Here is a 10,237-nt window from a genome sequence, read left to right on the forward strand (position 1 = left end):
CGCCAAAACCAACCTCTCGGATCGGCATTCTCGTTTAGGCCACCCTTCTTTTCCAATTTTAAAACACACTGTTTCAGCTTTTAATTTACCGGTTTCATCAAATGTTTTACTTAACAAGCCTTGCAATGCTTGTTCTATCAATTAGATGCATAAGTTACCTTTTTCTACATCAACCTTGCAGTCCAATCATCCTCTTGATATTCTTTTCTCTGATGTTTGGACCTCACCAATGGTTTCAGTAGACGGTTTTTAAATATTACGTCATCTTCGTGGATCATTTCACAAGATACACTTGGCTTTATCCATTGAAACAGAAATCTCAAGTCTTTGATGTTCTTACAAAAATTCGGTCTTTGGTTGAAAACCAGTTTCAGTTCAAACTTAAGACCTTATGCTCTGATAACGGTGGTGAGTATATTGGTCTTTTGCATTTTCTAGCTACTCATGGGATTTCTCATTTTACAACTCCACCGCACACACCTGAGCACAATGGACTTGCTGAGAGACGCCACCGACATAGAGTTGAAACTGGCTTATCTCTTCTGTCTCATGCTTCAATGCCCCGGTCATATTGGACTTATGCATTTGCAGCAGCGGTTTACTTGATCAACCGCATTCCCACACAAGTTCTTCAGCTCACATCTACTTTCCAAAAACTGTTTTCTCGTAATCCAAATTTTGAAAAGATGAAAGTTTTTGGTTGTCTGTGTTTCCCTTGGCTCAGGCCTTATACCTCTAACAAGCTTGACAATCGCTCTACACCGTGTGTGTTCTTAGGCTACTCCATTACGCAGAGCGCATACTTCTGTCTTGATCGCAGCACGTCTAGAATTTACACATCTCGTCATGTTTTATTCCATGAAACTGTTTTTCCTTTCAGTTTTTCAGGCAGTCTTACTACTCCTGGTTCTGGTCTAGTTGAGGATGTCTCAGTCACCACCTCATCATTAACTCATACTCAGATTTATCGACAACCACAAGCACCAACAGCTCAGCCACCAGAAGTCACACATAACGAAAATACTGCAACCACAGTGCCATCTGCAGCACAATAAACAGCGTCACCTGAACCAACACCATCTACAGCTCCTACTTCAGAAAACACAGGCACAGCATCATCTGTGGCACCACAACAACAACCAACACGGATGGGCACCAGAAACCGCAAACCTGTCCAAAAGCTTAATCTTCATGCTACTGTCCAGCATCCAAATGAAACAATACCAACATCAGTAGCACAGGCTCTCAAATACCCTTGCTGGAGGGCTGCAATGCAGGCTGAAATTGACTTTATTTCGAAATAAAACTTATTCTTTGGTCACACCTGAAATTGCTTCTAATATTATTGGATGCAGGTGGTTTTCCACCATAAAACGATTGCCAAATGGAGCTGTAGACAGATTTAAAGCACGGCTGGTTGCTAAGGGGTTTCATCAACGACCGGCATTGATTTTTCATGACACCTTTAGTCCTGTTGTCAAACCCGCTACCATCAGACAAGTCCTCAGTGTTGCTGTTTCACGCCACTGGCCACTCAGACAACTAGACGTGAACAATGCATTTCTGCAAGGCAAACTTGAAGATGATGTTTTCATGACTCAACCCCCGGGGTTCGAAGATCCCTCAAATCCAACGGCAGTGTGTAAATTACACAAAGCCATATATGGTCTTAAGCAAATCCCTCGTGCGTGGTACACTGAGCTCAAAACATTTCTCCTCCAATCTGGCTTCACCAACTCTTTGGCCGATGCTTCTCTCTTCGTCTACAATCACAGCAACGTCCTCCTCTACATGCTGGTTTACGTCGATGACTTGATCATCACAGGGAGTAACACTGATCACCTTAATCGCTTCATACAATCTCTCTCAACTCGTTTTTCTCTCAAAGATTTTGGTGAATTGTCATATTTTTTAGGAATGGAGGTACAACGTAACTCACGAGGTCTTTATCTAACCCAGACTCGTTATATTGCAGATCTCCTCCACAAGACAAAGATGTCAGATGCCAAACCCATGCCCACACCAATGTGCACATCGACAATACTCACACTTCAAAGTGGCGTTCCATTACCATCAGGAACAGAGTACCGCGCTGTCATAGGCAGTCTCCAATATCTCTCCCTTACACGGCCAGACATCGCCTACTCAGTCAACAAACTCTCCCAGTTCATGCCTCTCCCACGTACTGAACATTGGACAGCAGCAAAACGGATACTGCGTTACTTAGCTGGCACTATCTACAAAGGCATCTTCTTCTCATCAAACAACACACCATCACTTCACGCGTTTACTGATGCTGACTGGGCTGGAAATCGAGACGACTACACCTCCACTGGCGCATATATTGTTTACTTTGGCAAACATCCTATCGCATTGTAATCTAAGAAACAAACTGGTGTGGCTCGCTCATCTACTGAAGCTGAGTACAAATCAATTGCTTCAACAACTGCAGAAGTATGCTGGATTTTATCACTCCTATGAGAACTGGGGATCAAATTCACAACAACTCCTACCATTTACTCAGACAATAAAGGTGCAACATACTTAAGTGCCAACCCAGTTTTTCAGTCTATGATGAAGCACTTGGCCTTAGACTATCACTTCGTACGTCAACAAGTTCAGTCACGCAACGATCGGGTTACACACGTCTCATCACATGATCAGTTAGCTGATATTATGACAAAACCTCTCTCTCGTGCTCGCTTCAACGATTTGGCTATCAAGATTGGAATCACCACCAGTGCTTCATCTTGAGGGGGCATGTTAGAATATTCCCACAATCACCTTGATTGATATATCATTAATCCCTCTGTAAATGCTTTATATACTCTTTCCTTGTTATCTCTCGATGTACTCGTATATAAGTCTATGACCTCTATGTCAATAAAATCATGTCTTCCATATTCATTAATGTAAACCAGTTATCGTTGAATGTAAAGGTTAATCGAACAATAAATAATGATAGAAATTGGGTCAAGAGATTTCGTTTAGGAATTGCATAATCTCGAGAAATAGAAGTTTTACCTCTCGAGAAATAATAGAAGTTTTAGTTGTAGTCATTCTTTCTAACTCCCTTCCATGTAAGTAAATGCAAAAACTATAACACGAACTAAATCACAGTGTACACCAAAAAATATCTCTTGAAAGATATATGTATTTAATAGTATCTTTTTCACTACAAGAAAAATGTGTTTTAATAGCAGACCAGAATAGCGTTTTTTCGCTTTCTGCTATAGTTGACATATCCGTTAATTTTAGATAGCGTTTGTATTTTTGAAAACGCTATGATAGAGCGGCATAATTGGAAACGCTATGATAGCACATGGTTTTATATGTAACACTTATGTTTAATAGCAAAACACAGTTAAAAACGTTATGTTTAGTATTTCAAATCCCTAAACCCTAAACACGTTTTTAAACTCTAAACTCAAACTTTTAAACTCTACTATTTTAGCATCATATCTTAAATTAATTTTCAATTCTTAAATATAAACTTAAAATTAATATTTTAAAAAAATTCATTTCTAGTCTAAATCAATACCCTAAACCTTTATCCCTCAGACCATATACTCAATATGAACTTTAAAACTATAATATACTCATACTATAACTTCAAATGTTAAACTTAAACTCAAAATTAATTATTTTTAATTTTAATATATAACTTCCAAACACACAAACTTTAATTCTTCAATCAAACTCTATACCTTAAACCTTAACACCAATCATATATAAAACACACATTTACTAAATATAAACTTCAAATCTAAATTTTAACTATTTAAAAAATTCCAAATCTAAATATTAATCACAAAATCTTTATATAAAAATTCAACTTTACACTCTCAAAACTATAAACCCTTAAATCATACACATAACCTCTGCACAATCTTACTATACAAACTTTATTATGCAGTTTAAAAAAACATATAACCACAAAATTCTAATCAAAATTTATATTTCAAATGTTAAATTATAATATTTTATTTTTAAATTTAGAAAATTTCTAAAACAATTAAAAAGAAATGTTAAAACAATTTTTATTGTTTTTTTCAATGGCATTGATTGATTCTAGTCTAAAGTCTAAGGTTTTTCTTTTATCAATCCACAACTTTTTTTCTCATTGGTTAATTTTCTTTTGTCAAGGATTACAATTTTTATCCATTGATTGTTTTTGATCTGAAGGCCTAAAATCACTCTCTCTCTCCTCACTCCCCTTAGATCTGAGATCTCATATTTTTAATTCTTTTTCGTTCTACGGCCTTTCTTCTTCCTCTACAACTTTTTTACGCCTTTGTTCAATATACTTGTCTCTGTACATTCATGAAAATAACACCAATATATCTGATTTTGATTTGAGTTTGGGTCCAGGAGTTGAGAGAAGAAGAATATTGGAGAGAAGACGCCTCTATACAATAGTTTGGAAACGAAACATCTCTGCACATGGCCTCTTTACGCCTCCTCTCAAGTTCTGCGGTGAAAACGACCAGGAAGACGACCAGGAAGACGACCTGGATGCGATGACGCGTATGCCTCCTCTCTGCAACTTGACTTTCAAATCCCACAATGAAGAAGAAGAGTCATGGCTGGATGCAACGACAATGACGAAGGTCACAGAAAAATACGACGGCGAAGGGCGAAGGTGTTGGTCGGCCGGTGAGGACTGGAAGATGAAGAAGACGATGGTGGTGGTGCGGCGCATACGTTTTGTTAGTTGTTAATTAGGTTTAAGTTTGGTTTAGTAGGTTTAAGTTTGGTTTATTTGGTTTAGTAGGTTTAAGTTTGGTTTAGGTTTTTGGTTTATTTGGTTTAGTACCTTTTTATTTAATTAGATTTATTATATTTTTGTAAACCAATTTAAATAATAAAGAATTTTAAATATAAAAATATTTTTAAATTTTAATTATTTTTTATTTTAAATAATTAAATTTAAAATAATTAAATTAAAAATAATTTTAAAATAAAAAAATTTAACATAAATTATAACAAAGAAAACACGCTATTAAAGAGTATTTAATTGCATACCAAAAAACGCTATGATATATAACAATAAGATAGCAACACGAAAAACCGCTATCTAATGTGCTTGACCTACTATGACGGGCGATGATAGAGCGTTTCTAAAACCGCTATTGTATCATTAGATAGCGTTTTTCGTCCGCTAATAAAAGCCATTTTTCTTGTAGTGTTTAAATCGAATTTACAAGTATCTCTTTCGATAGAATTCCAACAAAATCAAGATATATTTGACTTGTTGATCTACTCTCACACGCCATAAAGTCAAATACAAGACCTTAGAACTTTTCCCGTTACTCTTTAGTACTTTCACTCGTTTACAAATTTATGACACCCACTCTTATGCTATCATGACAACTCTAATACATAGGTCATGTGTGACTATATATACTTTATAGCCAAATCCGCTACCCAAGCCATCTACCCAATATATACAGTGATACCATGGATTTGACAATTTTTACCCCATGGTATATATGCTTTATTGAGTCTATTATATATGTTTGAAGTGTGTTTTAGGGTATTTCAAGTTAATGTACGTTCTGGAGAACTTTTATGATTATGGGGTTTTTTGAGGTGCAGAGTTACGCAAATGCATCACAAATTTAACTATGGATGGAAATATTTCCAGAGTGCAATTGAGCTGATATTTTGCCACAAAATGCATCAGAAGTTTAGCTAGGTTGCTTATAGATTTATACACCAGGATAACTTGTAATACTAGGATCTAGAGAGTAGTTGAAATAACATGGGAGTGTGACTAATTGATTGAACCTAGAATCACAAGATAATCGAGAAGCAGGAGACTGCGATCAATTAATGGAACCTGAATCCTGCTGGATTAGATACCTAGGCGCAATAGAGAGTTGGTCTAGGAATCTATTTGAAAAAATCAATCTGATCATTAACGCCTGTTCGAAAGAGGTATCAATTGACACCATATAGGTGTATCGATCGATACTAGTTCCCTGCTGAATACGAAAGTATGAGTACTGATTTGAACATGTAGACTCACAGAGAGAGCTGAAGATCTTACAATTGTATACGAGTTCTAAAATTAAATCTATAAAGCCTTTAGAATCCTTGATTAATGTTTTGAATCCCTTTAATGATAAATCCCTAGATCTAGCGCTTTCTCCTTATAACTTACGAACAACTTCTTTATTTACTGCTTTGCTTGTTTACTGTTTAATATTGATTATCTAACTTAATCTCGATTTCTAAAGTCTATTGTACGCCTACGCTCCATGTGGATTCGATCCTCAAGTACTATGATGAGCCTCTTATTTCAGAGAGTAGCTTGAAGGTTAATTTGAGCATCAAATTTACCGTTGTTGCCCGGGAGCATTTTATTCGCCATTAGACTTGATTAATAGGTTTAGTCTAAGTTTTTTTTTTTTTTTTAGTTACTTACATAAATTTTTTCTTTTTGTTTTCAGGTACATACATACAAGTACTAGAAACAAAAAAATAGGAAGGGATACTAGATCTGGAGTCACGAGTTGCAATTCTAAGACTCAAGTGTCGATCGATACCCTTAGAACGTCGAACGACACTATCCGGACGCAAGTGTCTATCGACACTGCACACTACGAGACAAAGATGGATGCGAGCCTTGTGTTGATTCAGGATGTTAATGGAGACCTGCATGACCCTGAAGGTCATCTATGTAATGAAGCAGGTCAGAATTTATGCCCGTTTTACTGAATAATGGTACGTTTGACTCGCGAGAGGAAGGTATCAAAAGATGAAGGAATGTCGATCGACGGTGCACCCTTGGTTTTGATCCACAATGATCCCAGAAGATGGGCCAAGTCTATTTTATGACAAACTTAAGCCCAGAAGTTATCACAAATTACCAGAATGCCCAAGGATGACCTAAAACCCTATTTTCACTGTTTCTAAGCCATTGTTGACGGCTATGCTTATTCTATTGTGGAGAGAGATAGCTTAGGATTGGAGAGAGAGAGAGAGAGAGATCTGAACACCTTGAGAGAGAGAAGATCTTGAACTCCCTTTGTTTCTTTACTCTATTCTCTTATTTATCTATTGCAGTATTTTTAAGACCATCATAATGCTTTCTATGAATATGTTTGAGTAGTTCTTTTGTTAGATTTAGGGTTCTTCAAAGGTTAACTTATGGTTTTCTAAATCTGTATTTGTGGGAACCGAAATTCGCACCGTCAATAAATCGTATAAATTAGGAAACTAGGAAAATCCTAATTTCCCAGAGGTTCCAGATATCTGAGAAACCACACGCCAAGCAATCAAAATACGAAAATAAAACGAGAATAAAAAGAAATTATAAAAATAAACGGAGAGCAAAGAAAGATCTTATTTCCGATTTCACGTTTGAGCGTAACAACAATGTAACGTGCGTTCGGCTATGAGAGCTGTCGGCGAGATTCCTAGTCTAATACCCGAAGGTGGCTAAACCTAATTGAGACGCAGCTCGAATAACAAAAACAGAAAATTGCCTAAATTGCTCTAAGTGCTAGTTTGCTCTGAGAAAAGTCTCTCCTTATGCATCTCGCCTTAAACTCCTTATATACTCCCTTCTAGGTCGGTTCACGCCTTCCTCTTTTGCCCTTAAGCCGTCATAGTCCAAAAAATGGAGATATTCCATTTTTTCCGATCTTCAGGATTATTTGCGGAAACTTTCCATTTATCCGCGGAAACTGATGTTTATCCTCCAAGCATAAACCGTCGCAAGGTCTACGGGTTTTTAAGAAATCGTAAGTGGGCCTCGAATCGAGTTTAGGACCCTTTGGGCCGTCTTTTGATTTGAGACGTTTGTTACGATTTCTCCGATAAAGTTAATTTTCTGCGGTTTTATCGTAAACCAAACTGATGATCCCATTTGATCAAGAAATCAAGAAATGATTAGTCATGGTTTGCGGAAGATCGTAATAAGGATAGTCGAGAATGCATGGTTTTACGTCGTATCGTCGTTTCGGAAGACTTTGGACGCTTCCGAAGATGGTTGGTGTAAGCGTGCTCGGTCGCTATAGCGACCGAGCTTGTTTCCGGGATAGCGACAGGGCTTTGTTTGGAGCTCGGTCGCTATAGCGACCGAGCTTTTCCTGTAGCTCGCTCCCTATAGCGACCCAGCTTTTCCTGTAGCTCGCTCCCTATAGCGACCCAGCTTTTCCTGTAGCTCAGTCCCTATAGCAACCCAGCTTTGTTCGTAACTCACTCCCTATAGCGACCCAGCTTTGTTCGTAGCTCACTCCCTATAGCGACCCATCTTTGTTCGTAGCTCACTCCCTATAGCGACCCAGCTTTGTTCTTAGCTCACTCCCTATAGCGACCCAGCTTTGTTCGTAGCTCACTCCCTATTGATATACCATGGATTTCACCTATTTTCTACCATGGTATAATAGTATTTTTATTATATAACTAATGTGTTTTCTAGCATGTTAGGTATGTTTTCAGGTTCAGGAGTGTTTCGTGATAAAGTGATGCTTTTGGAGCATTTTGGAGTACAAGAGATAATACACCCGAGTTGACCATTTAAGACCAAGTCGGAAGTCAACATTCAGAGAAGAATTGATCGATACTCATCCAGAGTTGTCGATCGATGTAGCTGTGAAGATCCGCGTACTAGAAGATTATAATCGATCGATACACATCTAGTGTTGTCGATCGATATGGAGGACGAAATGGTTTAGCCGACTACTTCACCAAGACTTCACCAAATTACGAGATTGCCCCTGACGAGTTTTTAACCTAATGGAAATGCTTAAATATCCTGCTAAGTGTTTTTTGACGGCAAGCTTTAGCAAGCAAGCTTTTGCAACCAAAGAGAAAAGCAGAGAGTGTGAGAGAAAGCTAGATTGTTATATGTTTTGAGAGATTGGAGAGATCATTGAGAGATTTGTGATTGAACTCCATTTGTTTTCTATTCTCTATCTAATGCAATTTCTTTACCTATCTTGTGTTATGAATTGCTTAGCTATGTCTGAGTAGTCTACTTGTTAGATCTAGGGTTTAAATAGGTTTGTGGGATTAGCCCCAAACTATATTTGCTAAGCTGTGATATTCATCAATTAGATTGCACCCTATGCTTGTTCTAGAGTAGCTAACTAGAACATAGATCACTAGGACCCTTATATCTTGAATTATCTGTTTGAACTAGTTGTCTCCTTGGAGAAGAGCTAACCGCCCTCCTTGAGACCTAGTGTTCATTATCGGCTCGCGCCTAGGCATTTCTAGAAGCCGTCGATCGATATCCTAACTGGACTATCGATCGGCGCTGCGAAAGGTATATCGCTCGATATCTCTAAAGGATATCGATCGACTCTTTTTCTGGTCAACAGACGACAGTTGAGATCAGAGATCTAGTTATTTAACCAGTGAGACATCACTAAATGTTAAACGGCTGAGTTCTTTAGTATCATGCAAACAAATTATTAGGCATTTATAGATATTATAATCTCCATTCCTGAATAAAAGCCCTAAGTCTAGCACTCTTCATTATCATTTAAACAACCATCATATTGTTAGTTAGAGCAATTACCTTGCTCATTTTAATATTGTCATTTATATTTCCATCTTAAAAACCAACTTCACCTAGGATTGATTAATTGATTAGATTTAATTGGTTCCATAGCTCCTCGTTATTTGATCCCTAAGTACTACAGCTGAACCTCTTATTTGAGAGAGTAAAGCTCTATAGGGTAATTTGAGCAGTATAACCTATAGCGACCCAGCTTTGTTCGTAGCTCACTCCCTATAGCGACCCAGCTTTTCCTGTAGCTCACTCCCTATAGCGACCCAGCTTTGTAGCAAGCGAGCTTGTAGCGAGCGGGATTGTAGCGAGCGGGCTGAAGTCTTTGTTTCGAGAACCCGTTGTCCGAGTATTCAAGCTTCAGTTTTACGATGAAAATATGATCTTGTCGCAAAGTTCTTCGTAGAGATTCGGAAGCTTGGATACCTTTCGTAAAGATGCCGTCGACCGTTTTTATGAATGTTTGGATCAAGGATAGTGTTTTTCTGTTGTTTTAAGAAATCGTTGTTTTAATTTCGATACTGATCTATATTTTAAAACAAGATTTCTCCGCAAAATTCCTCGTAAAATATTTTTTACGAATGTTTTTATTTCATAAAAATATTTACGCTAATTTTTATGGACGTTTGGACGTTAATTTCGTCGTGGCCGTTTTTGTCCCCAATAGTATTGTTGTTAGGTGATTTAATTAGTTCTTTATCTAATTGTTCT

This window comes from Raphanus sativus, chromosome 7 (genome assembly GCF_000801105.2).
Source record: "Raphanus sativus cultivar WK10039 chromosome 7, ASM80110v3, whole genome shotgun sequence".
In the NCBI taxonomy this organism is placed as follows: Eukaryota; Viridiplantae; Streptophyta; class Magnoliopsida; order Brassicales; family Brassicaceae; genus Raphanus; species Raphanus sativus.